Genomic DNA, 20,527 nt, shown 5'->3' on the forward strand with positions numbered 1-20,527 from the left:
TCTCACCATAAGTAATGTTTAAACAGGATGAATATACTGGGGAGAGCCTCTGGCTTCTTGGCTGAGAGCAAGGCTACAAATACACAAGACAAAACTCCACTAGGCCTATCAGGGAACACATTTGATGGGAATGAAATCGGAATAGAGACACCAGAGGTCCTTAATGTTGGGAGACTTGGGAGTTCCAGTCAAGCAGAGTGAAAAGACAGCTTGGTGAGCACCTTATGCATTTATGTGAGATTCCAGAAATTCCACACCTTCAGAGAAAGGACCATGCCAGAGAATAAGGACCATGCCCCAAACACAAAACTGAAATAGACCCACTCTAACAAATCCTTAAGTCAAGCCTCCTCAAGATTGAAGGTTTCATATGTATTTATATTAATGCAAAATTTGAATATAATAAATAAATATAAATATGCATATTTGTTTTGATAGATAGCCAGATACAGATTTCTTTTAAGAAATTGACTCTTGGACCATGGAAATGTGGAAGTTGGCAAGTCCAAAATGTTTAGGGAAAGCCAGCAGGCTGCCAACTGGAAGGAATTGATGCTGCCATCTTGAGGCAGAATTTCTTCTCTGGGAAACCTGGTTTGCTCTTAAGGTCTTCGACTGATTGAATGAGGCCCATCCATGTTATCAAGGGTGATTTCCTTTAAAGTCAACTGACTGCAGATGCTAACTACATCCATAAAATACCTTCACAGCAACACCTAGACTAGTGTCTGCGCATATAACGGAGTCCTACAGCCCAACCAAAGTGACTGAGACTATTATACCATCATATCACTGACAGAAATATTACAAGAAAATAAAACTACAGATCAATATCCCTTATAAACATAGATGCAGAACTCCTTAACAGATATTATCAAATCAATTGTAGCATTATAAGGGTGCGTGGGTGGCTCAGTCAATTGAGCATCTGACTCTTGATTTCCGCTCAGGTCGTGATCCCAGAGTCCTGGCCAGGTTTGAGCCCCGCATTGGGCTCTGTGCTGACAGTATGGAGCTGGCTTGGGATTCTCTCTCTCTCTCTCTCTCTCTCTCTCTCTCCCCCTTTCCCCCCCCACCAAAAAAATAAATAAATATTTTTTTTTTTTTAAAAGAACACCCTTGAGAAATCCACAGTCAATATCATACTGAATAGTGTATTATTTGAAAACCTTCTCTCTAGGATCAGGAACAAGGCAAGGATGTGAGCTCTCACCACTTCTATTCAGCACTGTACTGGAGATCTTGGCCAGTGCCTTAGGTGGAATAAAAAGCATAAAGATTGGAAAGAAAGAAGTAAAACTTTCTTTATTTGTAGATGATATGCATATGTATACAGAAAATTTTAAGGGCTCTATAAAGCCAAATTAGGGAATTTGGCAACTTAGCAAACTACAAGGTCAAATATAGAAATATCAGTGCTCTCTCTCTGTCTTCTGGTTTTCTTTTTATATACTAAAAACACACATTAGAAAATAAAAATTTTTAAACACCATTTACAATGGCATCAAAATACATGAAACATTTAGGAATAAGTGTGTCTAAAGATGTGCAAGATCTCCGTATTAAAAATTATACAATATTACTATAAAAAATGAAGCAAAACAAATGAATAGAAAGATATACCATGTTCATTAATTGAAAGACTTGATTTTGTTAAGATGTCAATTCTCCCTCTCCTAAGAGGGAGATCTACGGATTCAATCAAATCAAATCCCATTCAAAATTTCAATGAACCTTTTTGTGGAAATTGACTAGCTGATTCTAAAATTTACATAAAAATGCAAAGGACTAAAGAGGTCAAAATAGTCTTTAAAAAGAAGGGCAAGATTGGAGAATGCACCAGTATCTGATTTCAAGATGTATTAAAAATCTACAACTATCAAGGCAAATTGGTATTGGCATAAAGATAGGCAAAAACAAAGCAAAACAAAACAGCAACAGCAACAACAAACACAGAGTTCAGAAATAGAGCCACACATATATCAGCAATTGATCTATGATGATGGCATCAGAGCAATCCATGTGGAAAGAAACGTTTTTTCTCAAATGGTGCTGGAATTACTGGATAAATGCTTGGAAAAAATAAACCTCAGTCCTTACCTTACAACACACAGAAAAAATTAATTGGGATGAATTATAGAGTTAAAATTACTTTACAAAGTTAAAATTATTCAGCTCTAGAAGGGTAGAGGAATGTCTTCACAGCCTTGGGTTAAGCAAAGATTTCATAGATGGGACAGAAAAAGCATGAATCATAAAAGAAAAAATTGAAAAATTGGGTTTCATGAAAATAATAAACTTTTGCTCACCAAAAAGACGCCATTAAGGGAATGAAAATGATGGGGTGCCTGGGTGGCTCACTCAGTTAAGTGTCCAACTCTTGATTTTGGCTCAGGTCATGATCTCATTCATGATTTGTGAGATTAAGCCCCACATCGAGCTTTGTGCTGGCAGCATGGAGCCTGATTGGGACTCTCTTTATCCCTCTCTCTCTCTGCTCCTCCCCCTCTCAGTGCTCCTCCCCCACTCACTCTTGTGCACTCTCTCTCTCTCTCAAAATAAATAAATAAACATTTTAAAAATAAAGAAAATGAAAATGAAAGCCACAGACCAAGAGAAAATATTTGCTATACCTATTATTAGAAGTGAATTTTAGGGGCGCCTGGGTGGCTCAGTCAGTTAAGCTTCCTACTCATGATTTCGGTTCAGGTTAGGATCTCACGGTCATGAGATTGAGCCCCGAAATGGGCTCGGAGGGGAGCCTGCTTGGAATTCTCTCTCTCTTTCTCTCTCTCTCTGCCCCTCCCCTGCTCATGTTTGCAAGCTCTCTCTCTCAAAATAAATAAATAAACTTTTTTTTGAAAAAGTGAATTTTACCCAGAATGTAAAAAGAATAGCTACAATTAAGAAGACAAACCAATAAATAAAAAGCAAAAGACTCAAACAGAAACTTCATGAAAGAATATATGCAAATGGTAATAATCACATGAAAAAGTGTTTGCCATCACTAATCATCAGGGAAGTGCAAATTATAGCCAGAATGAGATTACCATACCTACTGGAACAGCTAATGTTACAAAGACTGACAACGCCAAATGTTGGTTAAGAACGTGGGACTACTGAAACCCTCTTACATTGCTTTTGGAAGCATAAGATAGTATAACCACTTTAGAAAACTGGCATTTGCTTATAAAGTTAAAAATACAGCTATCCTATGACTCAACAGTTCCACTCTTAGGTAATTGCCCAAGAGAAATAAAACACATGCCCACCAAAAGTCTTAATCAAGAATGTTTACAGGAGCTTTATCATAAGAGTCTAAAACTGAAAATAACCCCAAAGCGCATTAACGTCAAAATAGGTATATTATGGTGTACTCAAAGGAAAACCTGTATAACTAAAAGACAGAGAATGTTACACTCCATCACAGATGCATCTCAAAAGATGCCAAACAAAAAGAATTCACACCATATGATATCATTTTTATGGAACGCCAGAATAGGCAAAATGAATCTACAGTAATAAAGATCAGAACAGTGATTGCTTGGCAGGTGGTTATTGACTAAATGGGGCAGAAGACTTCTGAGGTGATGGAAATATTGTATCCCTTGATCGTTGTGTGGATTAACAGGCTGTGATACACCCACTGGACACTTAAGATCTGTACATCTCACTGCATGTACATTTCACCTCAATAAAGTGCAAAGGGGAAGTGAAGGAGGAAGGAATGAGACAGTGGCGAAAAACAAACCCATATCAAGTTATCCTTTATTCGCAAGCCTGCGCGCAAGAACATGCACAGACAATATAAACGTGCGTCCGTATGTTCATTTTCAAGTGAGCCTGTGCTGCACAGAGCACCATATACTTTAGATCCATTTCAATAGATGTCTTCTCACATCTCATTATCAGAAAAGTCTTTCCTGTGTTCATTTTTTTTCTCTCTCTCTCTCTTGGGTTTTCTTACCAAAATAGCCACATGTGTCTGAAAAGAGAGGGAACAGAAACGCTAATTCTGAATTTCACACTTGCTAGAATTTAAAACAAATTGTTCGTTGTTGACGTTTCGAGATTTCATTTCCTGCCACGATTCTCTTCAGGAAAAGAAACTAGAAAGGAAATGACTCAACTCCTCCCAGTCCTCCCAAATCTGGCCACCTGATTTGAATCTAATATTTGATTGATAGCAGGGGAAAAAAGTATTTCTCAAGAATAAAAACTGATGATTATTTTTGTTCTTAGCTCTTGAATTGACTTGATGCCACCTTCCCATTAGGACTGACCAAGTGAGATTCCCCACAATAGCATCTCGCTTCATTACTGGACTGGACTGGTCACATTAAAATGTAACCACATGGAAACGAATTTCCCCCTTTTCACATTTCTATCCTTGGTTTCCATGGAAGAGGGCTAATTACCTTTTTAATAGCCCTAATTGATGGGCTTACAGATCATATCTTTCAGTCCCCACTTGTGTGTATGCTGAGGGTGGGGGTGGCCAGGGTTCCTTTTCTCTTGACCTCTCAGCTCCGCTCTTCCTTATGGGCAGGAGGGTTGCTGGCTCATGAAAGGACCCTGCCTTGTGTTTCTCTGTTTGCAAGGCTACCTGCAGCCCATTGTGGGCTGACCAGGAAGCCTCTCTTTGTCTTGGCCAATTGACACAGCTGCACACTCAGTAAATAGACTCAGATGTTGAGCTTTTGTCTGAAGGATCTTTTCAGATTAATGCAGAGAGAATTAGTTTTTAAAACTTAAGCCGGAGCCAGGATGAGTAGAATGGAGCTGCGAGCCATTGAATTCACGTCCACAAAATGAGACCAACTGTCTTACAGGGTGTTTATCCCCTGTCCCTTTTGGAGGTAGCACTGAGGGGAGAGGCTCCCACTCAGACCATTGTAAGGAGAAGATCCGACCAGTGATTACACTGGCTTCAGCTTCGTTCTCCAAGGGGAGAGAGCCCCGCCCTGGCTAAGTAAATGCAATTACTGCAACATAGTGGTTGGCAAGTGATTTGGGGTTTCTTATTTCCAGACCACGAGAGGTTCTGCTAAACAGTATAAGAAGATCCGTGACCTATTGCAAAGAAAATTAAGGCACCAGCCTGGACTCAGTGGTAAGCAGCATCTCAGATCCTTCAGATTTCATTATTTATACCACCCAATCTAGCCCTCATCCATGGGCTCATTCTGAACCATTCCCTCCTGGCCACAAGAATCAGACGTAGCTCCAAATGGATGGCTGGTCTCTTGAGGGCAGGACTGTACCTTGGTGTGTATCATTTCACGTGGTGCAGGTTGGAGTCGTAGTCACAATCCTGTGATTAGAACCTGTAGTATTCTTTGCCTCTTTGACACTTACAGACTCATTTTTCTCAAGCTCCATGTTGGGGGTGATTGTTCCTCCCTGCTTACAGTTCTATGTACTTAGGGACGCAGTTTGATGTGAAAAGAAACTTGACTTTGAGTTATACAGATCCTAATTCAAGCCCCACCTCTGCTTCTTACGAGCTGCGAGATCTGGGCCAAGTCACTGATCTGAGCACACATCTCGTCACCTTGATAACTGCGATATGATTACTTATCTCACCGTGTTGGTGGAGACTGAAAGATTTTTCTCATACCTGTGCGAAAGTGAGAAGCACACTTCCCCAGGTATCGTAGATCACCCCCAGGGTGTTAGCTCTGCCTTTCTAGAGCTCTGCTGTCCAAAGATTTTCTTTTTATGTAACTAAAAGAGCTTCAGCTCCAGTGTCTGAGTGACTGTCACTCACTACTTCATACGCACACGCATGCCACCACCTCCCCCGTTCCCCACAAGCTAAAAAAGAACTGCTGAGAAAGCAGGGGAGGTGAATCAGAAAGATGCAGAGAGCCATCCCAGAGGAGAAGAGACGTCAGCATTCCAAAAAGGGGGCAAGCTCATAAATGAAGGGTAAACAGGACGGTATGTAACATATTTCCCAAAGAAGAACGGCCTCTTTCTTGCTCCACACTAAGGGATCTAAAGAAACCTTTGCTTTGTGGAGACACTAACCCGTCTGGATTCCCTATCATGAGTTCTCCACACAGCACTGGACACCAGGCCAGCCCTGCCACCAGCCCACTAGGAGCTAACCCCCCCTGCCCCCCCCCCCCCGGCAAAGACAAGAGGATTCGACTATATGACTGTAAGGAGCCTTCTTGAGCCAAGCTTCCAGGATTCTGATTCCCCTGCAGCTTCCCGAAAGGAAGGATGTGAGGGCAGAAGCGTGGGTTTGAACTGGCTCTAACAATCTAGAAAAATGCTGACAGGGTGAGGCTGTGTAGTAGAGACCTGCACCAGCCCCTCAGTCAGGTCGGATGTCAAGTTCAGACCCAGCGTGCCCCTTAGACGCTAAAAACTTAACCCTGGAAGAGAAGCCTATGCCTTGGAAAATAATGAGAGAAATGGTGGTTGACTGAGTTTTAAATTCCGAAATAGGTCCCCCAACTCTACTGTCACTTTCTCTGGTGACTTAGAGGAAAAAGAGAAACTTCTCACTCAGATGGGTGACTCTGCAGTGGGCAGAACGCAGGGTGGGAGGAACTAGAAGGAAGGCATCACATCTCATAGAACCGTGGGCTAATCACCAAACCTCTCTGAGCCTCGGTTCCCTCCTCTGTAAAACAGGAACCGCACCACCGAGAATTAAGGAATGGTCTGGTGACGCTGCATTTTCTGCCTGCCCCACCCCCTCACCACAGAGCAAAGGAATTGGTCGATGTTCCTTGAATGGGCCACATGGACGTTGAACAGTTAACCCTGGAAATGTGGGTGCTTCCCAACATGCTCACGCTGGAAGCCAGCACCATGAACTTTGACACAGAGTGCTCAGGGAGGACGAGGGGGGCAGTAGAGTTTGAGAACCCCGAAACAGAGCGGACTAAGGACAAGCACACCTTGGTGAATTGAAAAGGATGAATAATTCCGAGCACACTTCCCAGGAGATGCAAAGGGCAACTCGACAAAAGTACCCATCAGCCACCTTGCTTAAATAAGGCAATTAAGGAACACCGAGATGACAGTCCCGAGGCCGAGTACTGATGGGGTCTCTCCCACCTGGGGCCTCAGTCTCTCCTCATCTGTCAGGAAAAGGAGCAGGAGCGGGTGATTTCTTCAAGGCCCTATCTATCTCTGACATGGTGAGCTGCCTGTGAAATCAGCTTGGTACTTATTTTCCTCACCCAGGGCTCTTGAGCCTGATTTCAGAAACAAAGAATTATGAAATCGGAGTCTCCGAGGAGCCACCTTTGACTTGGAGACTTTTGGCCTTCAAGCCATTTCTAAATCACACTCAGTTGGCCGTGTCCCAAATTCCTGATTCCATCTGCCCAGAGGTAGGCAAAGGTGGCTTGCTAGGACCCCATGGATTAAGGACTGGACAAGGCTACATTTGTGTTTCCTCTGCCCGTGGGGAAGATTCCACAGACGGGCTAGAATCTGAGCTGAGTCTTACAAGATGAGTGGGAGAGGCGCCGGTGGACAAGCATTCGAGAAGTCAAAAAGGCCACAACTGTAGCGTTATACATGGCAGACTGTAGCAAGGACGTTTATTTCACGCTCAGGCATAGGATGAGTACGACAGCTGTTGTCCACCCATCACTTACATTTTTCAGCTGACTGAGGCGTGGCCATTCTTAACATTTGGCTTCAAAAATTGCCTACCGGCTCACCTCCCCTCCAGGCAGCCAGACAGGGCAAAGTGCGTGGAGAACGCCCTGGTCACTGCCCCCTGATCCATGTCTAACTGCCAAGGGAACTGGAAAATGTAGTCGAGATGTGTGCCCAGGAAACGTACAACAGCACGGATTCTAGGGAATGGCCTGTTAGCTCTGCCACAGTCTGGTCCGTTCCTCAGGCCCTGCTCCTTCTGGATCCATCGGAAAGCAAAGTAGCCAGAAGCCCAGGCAAAAGAAGAGGGAGAGGAAGGAAGTTTCTGGCACCTGGGAGCAGCACTCTGGGGGCAGACAGGCAGCTTGACTGGAGCCCATGTCATTTTGGTAAACCCATTTCCTTCCCTTGGAGTAAAGAGACCTGGAACCCCATGGTGAAGAAGGCCTCCGCATCTCTCCCTGACGATTATGGGAAGGGGAGGGAGTGTCACAGGAAAGCCACTGGGCCTCCCAGAGTGAAGTCTGGAAACCCCCTGGCTTTCCCTGGCATTGCCCTTAGCCCTTGAGCCCTCCTCCTGCCCTGTTTTCAGCCCCTTTTTCTGGGCAGACTCCAGAGGCCAGGCTGTCGCATGGCCTGCCACCTCGGCTTGGTGCCCAGCCTGTGGGCCACTTGGGGCTCAAGTTACTGGTGTGAGCTGATTCAGGAGCACGGCGGGGCCCTGTGGCTTTGATGGGGTTTCATCATCCCGCCTGCACTCCTTGGCTGGGTGCCTGGGAGAGCTGCAATGTTGCCCCAGGCTATCTGCTTTCACCAAGAGGCCCTCCTCTCTGAATAGTGGAGAATCTAGAGGTGAGGAAGTAAGGTCTGGGGCTCCCCAGTCTATCCAGCCTGAAGACCTATCTCACACCACAGCCATCTGCCTTCGGCCAATTTTCCCAAGGAACAGAGACAAGATAAAGGGCAGACAGAATTAACACCGAACAACTTGTTAATGATTTTATTGCAGGTTAAATAAAATGTCTCACATAAAACTATGGGACACCTTCTTTCACCTTCCTGGGCTGTAAATATGTATTAACTCAATTACTATCAGCAATTAAGGCCTAGTTTGGGAACAGTGACCTGAGACAAAAAAGACATTATCATCCTGGGAAATGAATCCAGAATAAAAGGAATTTATTCCACCTTAGCTAATGAGCAGCTGTATAGGGATGGAAATGAAGGCCTTTGCCTCGGAATTGCTTTTGACAGTTCATACAGGGAGAGGAGAAAAGGTTCGCCTTTATGTAAAGCTCTTGGAAGCACATTAGGGACATTGTTACAATGCAAATGAGGAAGACCGTTGTGTTTGGGTGGTTTAGGGGTTTAGTAAAAGGAGTAACATTTCAATTAGTGGGGAAGGAATGAGAAGCGGCCTCAAAGAGGCTTAATTGGCAACTTGGCTTTCCCAGGGGACTTTGAAGTAGCATCAGAGACGGAAGGTTTTCAGAGGTGGGTGGAGAACAGAGTAAAAGATAAGATCCCGGGCTGTCAGGGTAAGAGGGGCAGATGGGGTGCTCAGGAGGTAAAACCCACAGCTCCCCAAAGCCCATCCCCACCCGAGTAAGCGAGCCCGCGGGCGAGCGCGCGAGCGTGGCTCCAACCTTCAGGGCTTCTGAGAGCCACAGGACCCTTCCCTTTCTAAAGTAGGCGGTCTCCAAGAAACCACCTCACTGTTAAGGACTGCAGCCCTAACCTCACCAGTGTGGAATTTCTTTTTCCTTCTCACGAGTCCCTTTTGCTAGGTCTCTAGGATCAGCCCGGAAAACTGGGGAATTCAATGCGTAATTGCCGTGAGTTATGGGGGAGGATGTGGTACTGCATACAAATGTGCGGGGTGTGTGCGAGGTTGTGTGTGGGTGTGTGGGGCCGTGTGTTTTCAAGGACTAAAGGGCCTGAGTATTCCTATGTGACCCCACCTGAAGGCAAGGCATTGAACAGTTGACTTCAAGGTCGACCCTCGCAGATGGTGCGAGCTGCATTGTCTAGGGTGCTGTCCCTCTTTACTGTCCCATGGGCATGAGGGCATCAGCGTCACTGACACTCAGGAATTGCTCAAATTTTCATACTTCCTGACCGACTTGAGGTTTTATTTCTCAATCTAGTCATTCGCAGGACCCAGTAAATTTTTTTTTTTTTTAACATGGAAAAACCCTCCAAAGGAAATAGTAAGATAACATGCCAACATAATTGTTTGAAATGAAGTCTGGTAGCAAATTCAACGAACCCTATGTTTTAGTTAAAAGATAGCAATCTGACCAGGGGTTTGGAGAGCCGTCAAAACCAAGCCTCCTCAGTGGTGGGCTGGTCTTGTTGAGTTTGGGGGGGGAAAAAACCCAAGAACGAAGAACTTCCAAGGGTCCCCATGACTCCTTTGGTCATCTAGATGTTGACTTTGGAGAGGGCAAATCCAGCTCCCTGCCATATGAGCATCTGTGGATGTGGGCCGCGTTTCACATGAGTCCCACCAATGCCCCCTGAAGTGGAGGGCACGTAACCCTCCATTTGAAACAATCAGGCCCAACACACAGGACCCAGGGCCAGGCTTTCTCCCTCTGTCCTCCCTTCTCCCGTGGGTGGCTTCTCCTGGAACACTGGCTCATATCTCTGGAGCCTGTGGTTTGAGAATTGCTATTAGCCAACTACAACAGGGCCTGGAGAATTTACTTCGGGTCTAAAATGGGAACCGGACCCACCCTCTGAGTAATGCTCATCCCCTTGGTAGGTTTTGGCTGTCAGCCGGCTACTTTACAAGTGAGAGTCTTCCCACCAGCCTGGCCTTGGTTGTCTGTGTAGAGCAACCACTTGCCTCCCCAACCCCTCCCTTGCTGCTTCCTCAGAATTGGGACAAAAAGAAAATGTGGCATGTGTATGCACCTGCCACTTTTCCTGCACTGTGGGCAAGCGGGACCCCGAGCAGCCATTGCGGTATTTTCAATCCCCGTGCCACCGTGGGGAGCAAGAGCCGGAGACTTAGGGCGACTCCTGATTACTACCGTGAGTGGACAGGAGTTCCTACACCGGGAACCCAGTTCTTCACACTATAAGACATTTCAGGACCTAGAAGGCATCACTGACCACGTGTTTGGGGACAGTACAGAATCCATTTCAAGTGCTATAATATACCCTAACATACAATCAGAATATTGTCCTAACCAATATATGCATAACACTCATGCATGATCGAGGCCCAGACTGGTGAAAAGACCTCCCCAGCTACCTTCAAGGAGTGAAGGGCACCCCTGAGACCCCAACCTACGTGGTGCGACCAAGGTCAGTCCTTCCTCTAAATAAGGCCGAGTTTCCACTTTCCCGTGGGTTTCTGCCTTGGCCGATGTGGAAATCAGTTTGTAAAACCTTGCAAAAGAAGAAAGCAAAGAGAAGCCAGGAAACATTTGCCACAAATCTTCCTGTGATGGATAATCATGACATCATTATATACTCTTGCATTATTGAGGGAGCATTTTGCATGCTTTCTGCTTCTTTCTTCAAACTCCTTTATTATAATCAAAGCTGCTCCAGTGGTGCTTTGGTTAATGTCCGGGAGGAAATTCTGATACCAGACCATTAATTTCAAAATGTGCTTTTCAGGGTCCGAAATGTTTCCACCCCCAACATTACACAACCTGTAAGAGCAAAATGGTAAGGTCTGCTACCCCGTTTTTATGGAGAAAATGGGTCTACCAGAAGTAAGATAACTGGCCCAAAGCCACAATCCTCAAAAGTGGCTCATACGGACCTAGAACCTGGACCTTCCAACGCCACGCGGCACCCTAACTTCTAGTGGCAACAACCTGGCTCAGATGATACATCATTATTGATTCCTCCCCTTCGGGGAAGAGTTTCCCTTCGGGGAACAGTGTTCCTCTGAGACATGCGAGTTTGGGTAGATGACCTCACGTATGGCTATTCTCAGTCCACACCCCCAAGTTCATGGTTCCCATCCAGAGTCCAGGCCTCCGGTCAGCGCTTATCAGAACCTGGCTTGTAGCACACACCAGCCACTGTTCTGGAACGGATGAGTGGAACCTTCAGCCTCCTCTTTTAAAGAAAAAGAATGTGAGAAAACCCATCAGTCAATCTGGGGTTATGGAAAGGAGATAAAATCCCTTCACCAATTTTGCTGCTTGAAAGTTTCTTCTAGAACATACGAAGAAAGAAGTGGATCGCTAAAGGTGGAAAAGATGAGCTAATATGGGTGTTCACTCCCCAGACTAGTGTCTTGCCAGAGAAGTAGATAACAGAACATATTTCAGAGAAGAGACAGCCACGTATAAACCCCTAAAAAAATAAGGAAGAATTACTTCCTCCCGAATGTCTCCCAAAACAAAGATACAAGAGGCATGTGGGGCGCCTGGGTGGCTCAGTCAGTTAGGCATCCAACTTCAGTTCAGGTCATGATCTCACAGTCTGTGAGTTCGAACCCCACATCAGGCTCTGTGCTGACAGCTCAGAGCCCGGAGCCTGCTTCGGATTCTGGGTCTCTCTCTCTCTCTGTCCCTCCCCTACTTGTGCTCTGTCTCTCTCTGTCTCAAAAATAAATAAGAACATTAAAAGAAAAGTTTTTTAATACAAGAGACATGAAATGTGTGTTGCCTGTCTCTGACATTGGAGGCGTGCATAGCAGGAACTCCCCCTCAGAATCTCCTGATATTAAAAAGATTTTTTAAGAGTGAGATGAGGTGTTCTTGTACAATTCTACCTTTGTGCCTACCAAACTCAAATAGACTTTTCTGTAAAAAAAAAAAAATACATGAAAACCTTCAATTTGATTAGAAAGGTATACGTACATGTGTGTGTGCTCAAGCACCTGTGTCCTCTGTAAAAACCTGTATCTGAGGGGGGCCTGTGTGGCTCACTCCGTTGAACATCAGTCTTTTGAATTAGGCTCAGATCATGATCCCAGGATTGTGGGATCGGGTCCTGAGTTAGGCTCCTCATTGAGCATGGAGCCTGCTTGAGATCCTCTCTGTCTCTTTCCCTCTGCCCCTCCCCTGCTCTCTCTCTCTCTTAAATTTTAAATTAAATTAAATTAAATTAAATTAGGGGCGCCTGGGTGGCTCAGTCGGTTAAGCGTCCGACTTCAGCTCAGGTCACGACCTCCCGGTCCGCGAGTTCGAGCCCCGTGTCGGGCTCTGGGCTGATGGCTCGGAGCCTGGAGCCTGCTTCCGATTCTGTGTCTCCCTCTCTCTCTGCCCCTCCCCCGTTCATGCTCTGTCTCTCTCTGTCTCAAAAATAAATAAACATTAAAAAAAAATTTTTAAATAAATTAAATTAACAAACAAACAAACAAACACCTTGTATCTTAGTTTGAACTCTCACCCATCTTTCCTCTGGAAAAAGGCAATGGCCTCAAAACCGGCTTCCCTGTCCCTGGTGTTGAGCCATTTGCACACTGTTGTCTACGATGCAGATCTGACCCCCACCCCCTTGCCCCCTTGACTGGAGACGCCTCAAGGCCCTCCATCGCCCACAGGCTAGAGCCCACTTCATAGACGCAAAGTCCTGCCTCCCTCTCCTATCCCAATGCTCATTATTTCCTGCCTCCTGTCCCCCTCCCCTTCCCCCCCCCCCCCCAGTTTATGCTCCAACAACACGGGGCTCTTTATAGTTTCCTGCCCGTGACACGTGGTTTCTCACCTCCACAGCTTTGCTCACACTGAAACCTCCCCCAGGAGCCCAATCTGCGCCTCTGGGAAGGCTTTCCTGTCATGTAACACATCCTCCCTTCTTCTCGTTCCCCCCCAAAGCCCAGGTACCTTGAGAATGTGTCTACTACTATTTTTTTTAACTTTCTATTGAGGAATAATATAGATCAAAAACTGCCCTGATCTAAAACATGCAACCTGTTGAATGCTCACAAAACATTAACATTTCTGCTGTGGCCGGGAGCAGAAAGATGAGAAGTGGCTTGCCTGCCGGGTGTCGAACCCGGATTTGCAACTTGGCAGGATCCAAGGCCTGGCCATAAGAGATGGCAAAAGTCTCCTCTCTCCTTAGACTTGAAAATGATCGCAGCTGCCAAAACAAGTAAGTCTAAGCACTCATATGGGCTAAGAACAAAAGAGGTCACTGGAGAATCACACATTTCAGCCTTTTTGCATCAGATCGGAGAAGAAGGAACAAACGGCATTCATTTCTTCCATATTCAGCTTCTAGAACCAGATATCACCTTAACTCAACGGCGGTCACCATACCTGAGTCTGTTCCCCCTACACCCATATAAGCAGTTGTAGGATGTTTCACACAGAGCAGGCGCTCCCTAAATATTAATATCCCCATCTCTGCACTTTTCGGTAAAGTCCACAGTAGGAAATAATAAACCTACCATTTATGTGGCACTTACTATGTGCCAGACACTGTGCTAAGTAACCACTTACAAATATTATCACATTTATTTTTCAAAGCCACTCTCCCAGGTAGATGATATTATCTGCATTTTACAAATGAGAAAACTGAGCAAACATAGCTGGGATTTGAACCCGTGTCTTTGATTCCAAAGCCAGTGATGATAACCACTGTTATACAGCACCAAGGCTCAGGTCCGCATGCCCTATGTCCCTGCTACTGAGATCAACAGCGCCGAGTGACGACCCTGACCTAGAGGACTCTCTAAATGAAACCACGAACCCTGGGAACTCCAGACGGACCAGCTCTGTTTCCAGTTGGGCCTCATGAGCCGGGTGAGAGCAGGTCCATTTGATGGCATGCTCCATAGTCTCAGTCCTCCGGCTGGGATCTGGTTCAATGTTACCTAGAGCTGTAGCCTGAATTCTTATGGCGGATTTTTTTCCTGAGCTTCTCATTGCCTTATTTTGAAAGGAGTGTTTGGGGGAGGTTCACAGTAATCAAAGATGGAAACACTGACAATATGTACTGCTTCGCATGGCAGCCTAGGGAGACAGGTCCTTCCAAAATGGAGGAGAACCACTCCCCAAAGGAGCATTTCAGAGAGCAGCCAGGATTTCCTCAGCAGAAAAGCACAAGATCAGAAAAAGTATCCTTCTGCTGGGACCGAATGAGTGCCTCTTGCAAAGGGGCATGTTATCTCAGGACCTATGCCATACCCGTGGACAGCCCCAGGAAGGGACATTCTTCTAACCCTCTTCAGACGAATGACTAAGCCAGGGAGCCTAGCAAATGCACACCAGCATGTGGGCCCACTCCCTGGCCTGGGGACAGACACAAAGCCATCCTGTTCCCCAGCCCAGACCTCTGAAGAGCCTCTCCCGCACCCCACCGCTCAGACATCCCTTGTTTACATTCTACTCACCAACCAGACCTAATCCCTGGGCTCCGGATCTGCACTTAATCCTGCTTCTACATATCCTCGAGATCAATACATGTTAATAATAGTCATCATTGTGGGTAAGAACCACGTCTGAGGAGCTCTGAGCCCTTCAGATTTGGTGCCAACAGGAGAAAATATGGAAAACGAAACCCAAACATTTACAAACATTCCAGAATGTTTAGTTCAGGCTGCCCCCCGTAAATAAGAGACAGTCCAGGAGATACCAGTTTTCCTGAGACTCACTTATTTTGTCCTAAATAAAGTTTGGCTTAAAACACACACATGCATACACACACACACACACACACACACACACAACCCAAGTCACCAGTCTCTGCTTCTCTCTTGCTTCTCAGGGCCATAAGATCTTTTTCATGTAGTTTGCTTCAACACTATTGTATTTCTTCTGTGCTTTGAAACTGAGCCCCTCTCTTTGATGGATATTAGCAAAACGTGCTTTCGTGTCTCCCTAATGAACTTTCACTTGGAAAATACCCCAAACTAGGAAGATGCTAGAAGTGTAACGATATTTTGTTTAAAGCAAAGAGAGACCCTCTCTTCTGGTCCCCTCCTCTTCGGTCCGCCCCAGAGGAATAATCAGCCAAGAATCACAGATGGGATCATTTACAGTGTTACTTTCAAGCTCCCCAGCCCTTGCAGACTATGTTTGTTCGGTCAAAGTCTTCAGACCCACAGGGTGGGCCTCCTGACAGCCCCGTCTTGCCCGCTCCCAGATACTCTGATTGGGATTTAATCCATGCCGATCTGTCAGAGAGCGACTGATGGAGAGGCTTCTTTGTGATGCTCATGGTAAACTTGAGAGGACTGAAGAGTCCAGACATGGAGTCAGTATTCTTCAGGAGACCCATCGGCCCTTGCCCGGAGGGGCCCCGGAGAACAGGCCCACGGTAATTACTGGCTAAACAAAGGGAAAATCCCCCCAAAATGGAAGACAGCTTGGCGCCACAGTGAGAGTGTTTTGGTGGGAGTGTTATTTATTTATTTATTTATTTATTTATTTTAACAATTGAAAATATCATGTGGGGAAAAAATGGTTTTCTAAAATCCAATCACATTGATCTTCAAAGTAAAACTAAGAATAGAGGAAATAAGGGAGCAACAAAACTTAAAGCCGTTAGATGTGCCTAGGTTGTATGCTTTCTTAGGGAGAGATTAGCTATGACCATTAGTATTTTCGTGCACAAAATTGGGTGAAGCTGGACAGTCTGCCGTCGATCAATACAACTGTCAAGAGCACCAGCTTCTCAGTGTGGCCCAATTGGACAAGGAGTGGATTGGGCCTCAGGAAACCTGTGTTCTCCTTGCTTAGATACTTACCAGGCTTGGACAAGTCTTTGCCTTTTGACTCTCTGCTTTTCTGCTTCTTCATCTATAAAATGCGGACATGCAGGTTCTGTCCTTCGCGGGTTTGTTCTAGGCATCAAGCAAGGCCATAAAGGTGACAGTACTGTAGGACTCCTAACGTGTGACTTCTTACCATCACCCGCCCGTGGTGAGTGGACTTTAGAAGCAGAAAGCCCCTCCTTCATCAATGTCACCCCAGGTCATCATTATAACTGCCCAGCCCAGGGGTTCAAGATGTGTCACTCACCCCTGTGCGTTTGCTCATATTTTTGGCTCAGCTTGGAATGCCTACCTCCTATTTCCCTCTTCTGTATTTCCAAAACCCACTCGTCTCTCGAGGCTTAATCCAAACACTAACTCCTCCTTACACCTTCTTTGATTTTCCTGCCCACCCCCTGTAAAAAATGACCATGTTCCCTCTGAGCTCCTGCGGCACTGGCCTCTCGTGAATTTCATCCTCCTTGCCTTCATTCAGTCATTCCTGTTCATAATCTGAACTTTCCTGCCACCATGCCCAAGTGTGGGGGCCGCGTCAGTTGCATTTCAGTACAGAGTCAGACATGGCGCCTTGCGCCCCGTGGGCACTCACCACTTGTTTAAGAAACGAAACCTGCGATAGTCACATTCCCGAGTCCAAATTTTATTTAAAGGCAGCGACAGAGTGTCCTTGCTTTGCACAGAACTGTGTTCCCTGAAACTCACACAGACCGGACCTGTGTTCTCACTTTGAAGTTACCAAGGCACCGTGCAGAGGGAGGATGCGGTGTGTTTCAGTTCATCCCCATGGTGCAGAGTGAGGATTGCCTGTCTACTAAACAATAAATATACAACATAAATGTAATCCGTCTAATCATGTGTGTGTGGGGGGAATACCAGCAAAGTGTGTGCCGTGAGGGCAGCCAGCCACATGTATTAAACACAGCACTCATATAGCATCTCATAAATCAGAGCCTTGGCAGAAAACAGCATTGCGTGTCCATACTCGGGACAGGGGGAGCTTTAGCGTTGAGTGTCCATGTTGTTCCCATTTCAGAACCTTTACAGTGGCTTATGGAAGGCTGTTTATGGAAGTCATTTCTGGGGACGAGAGGCAATCTGAAATATATAGCTTAGATGTTGAGACATGGTCATTTCTGGAGTACTTTAGCAGCTTTGGGGACAAGGAGACAGAATATTTATAATCTGCATGGTCTCAGGAATGCCTCGAAACCCCCTAAAATTGAGTAAACATCAGCCTCCCTGGTGCCCTGCTTTTTCCAACAGTGAGCACTGCGGCTGGCAGAGAGACTCACATTTTAAGCCACTAAAGTACCACGAGACTGCACAGCAAATCTATTTCAAGAGCTAAACATGCTGAGTTTATGTACTCTGCAAAAGAAAGGGACACAAGGCAGTTAGAAATGATGGAAGATGATAATAAACACGAGTTTAAGCAACTTTAAAGGGAGCCAGGCTGTCTGAGACTTCTGAAGCATGACCAGAAGGCAGAGCACGAGACCCAGGGTGAGGGCCTCAAGGCTGTGCTTCCGATTCAGCTGCTGGGCTCCAGAAGGCTTCAGAGGAGCATCTACGCTGGCCTTGCTTCCTGGCACCCCTGCCAAAGATCGGGTAAGGGCTATGTTTAAAGTCCACCAAAGACAAGATGGGATGGAACAAATGTGGGCTTTCGAGCCAGCCAACCAGCTGGGGTCTTCGGTGCATTGGTTAACTTGTCTGAGACCCCTCATGGGGGAAGTGCGGGCAGAGTCACGGAAGAGTCAGAGTGATGGTCCCAGAGCCACTCCTGTGAGGCTGGCCTCCTCTGATGGCCTCCCCTCTCCTCATTTCCATTTCTTCACCTATAACATGGGAATTAGGATTCTTTGTCATTTGCATGTTGCTCTGCCGATTGAATTACGATGTGTATGAAAGCATGTGTACAAATCTGAATAAGCAGAAGGGATTCTTTTTTTATCATTATTTTATTTAGTTTCCTTTATGTTTATAGAGAGAGAGCATGAATGGGGGAGAGGGGCAGAGGGAAAGAGAGAGAAAGAGAGAGGGAGAGAGAGAGAGAGAGAGAGAGAGAGAGAGAGAGACTCTTAAGCAGGCTCCACGCTCAACACGGAGCCTTATCCGGAGCTTGATCTCAGGACCCTGAGATCATGACCTGAGCTGAAAGCAAGAATCTGACACTCAATTGACTGAGCCACCGTAAGTGTAAGGGATTCTTAACACCTCTTATAAGTCCTTAGAAGAAGAGGAAAACACCATGTGAGGACAGAGACGGAGGCAGTGGTGGGAGTGATGTGGGGCCAGACCAAGGACTGCTGTCCACTGCCAGCAGCTAGGAAGAGGCAGGGAACAATTCCCCCCCTCCAAGTCAGAGGGGTGTGGCCGTGCTGACACCTTGATTCAAACTTCTAGCCTCTAGAACTGTGAGAGAACACATTTCTATTGTTTAAGCCACCCAGTCTGAGGTACTTTGTAGGATAGCCACAGGAAACTAATACAGACCTCCATGCTTTTAAATTATACTTGCTAAATAAAACATTCACCTCGTACGACCTCTCCAAACTCCAGAGGGGAGTTCTGCCTATATGGCTCATACTTCTAAGTCTTATTTCTAAAGAGTTTTGCCATTGTTTTAGCAGCTTCCCCTGAAATCTCACTGGGGCACTGCTCACAACACGTCTTCAGGGTTGGTGCTTCCGGGACCACCATAAGCGAGAGGCATGTCTGGTCCCCCTGGGAAATACACATTCTTGGACCAGCTGAAGAAGAAGCAGCCTCCTGTGGAAGGGCGAGTCTGTGACAGATGAAGACCACCAAGATATACTTTTGAAGAGCCTCCAGTGGATTTGTCACTGTCCCTCTCCCTGAGCCCGAGAGAAAGTGGGTCCACAGGGCTTTCTTCCAGCTCAGTTCACCAATGGAAACTAAATCTACCTTGCCTGGTGCCTAACCCAGGGATATACACCCGGAGTCTCTGGAATGAGCCCTGGACTTGGTGTCAAGGACCCTGTGATCTGTTCTCTATTTTGCCACTCACTGGCTCTCCCGAACTTTCTTCGTCTATAAAATGGGTGTACCAGCTCCCTGCAGGGTGGTCCTGGGCCACTGTGACAAGGGCACAGATGTGCCTGTAAAATCATGAAGTGCTGTGCAAACGGTAAGTGGTGAAATCATTATCATGCTCATCCTCCACCAGTTGTCAGCGCCTGTGGGGTGGGGATCCTCCAAGAGGACCAGGAAAACTGGATAAAAGTGTCCAGCTGGTAAGAGAAGAGTCAGCTGTAGTGCCCGATTCTCTGGTATTGGCTGCCCAGGGGGAGAGCAGTTGAGATGAGCTCTCCCGGTGGGTAATAAAATGAGTCTACGTAGGGAGGAAGCAGGATGTATAAAGCCCAGGAGCCTGATCTGTTTCTGAGATCAAACAGAGCAGCATTGTACCGGGGTGTGGAGCTGATGTCAGCGTCTAGAATGCTGGTCGGAATCGCCCTGGTTACGCAGCTGGACCGGAATAAGGCAAGTCTGTATCTGAACTCATTAATTTTTACAACCAACTGAACTGTTCTGCTTTTTTTTTTTTTTTTTGGATGGGAGGGGTGTTGGGGGAGGTGGTGCAGGGGGAGAACAAGGGAAGGAAGGAAAAAGGGAGGGGCTAGTATGTATGGAACAGGGGGCTTCCCACCAGCAGACACTATCTCATTATTCCCCAGCAAGCCCTAGCTTCAAACCTCCAGCCCCCTGGACAGTTAGGCAGAGCCGCCGTTGCAGGGAGAGAATCGAGAACCGGGCCAATGAAACGTAAGGATAATTAGAGTGGCACAAGCCGCTTCTAGGAGTTCAAGTTATGTCAATGTTTCCATTATATGCCTCACTTTTTGGGGTTTATAACAGAGCTATAAAAACTCACGCCAGCTGAGAATTTGGCAGGCCAGGTCGCAGCAAAGGAGGGACTGTTTTTTAATTCAATTCAGCTGCTCGTAACTTGGGGCGGGGAGCACGTTGTACGTTTGGATAAGTCCAAGGGGCTGGTTTCAAGCACTGAGAGCTATTGCTGTCTGCTCCCCGCCCCCTCATCCTGTCTCCTTTGTACTCTCGCTAAAGAAACAGCGTTATATAAACACACCTCACCAGCATTCTGAGCAGGGAATATACGGGTACTCTCCAAGTGCCAGATAATTTGGCTTTTCTCCATCCCTCCGAAGGATATGG

Source organism: Neofelis nebulosa, chromosome 5, assembly GCF_028018385.1.
Source record: "Neofelis nebulosa isolate mNeoNeb1 chromosome 5, mNeoNeb1.pri, whole genome shotgun sequence".
Lineage (NCBI taxonomy): Eukaryota > Metazoa > Chordata > Mammalia > Carnivora > Felidae > Neofelis > Neofelis nebulosa.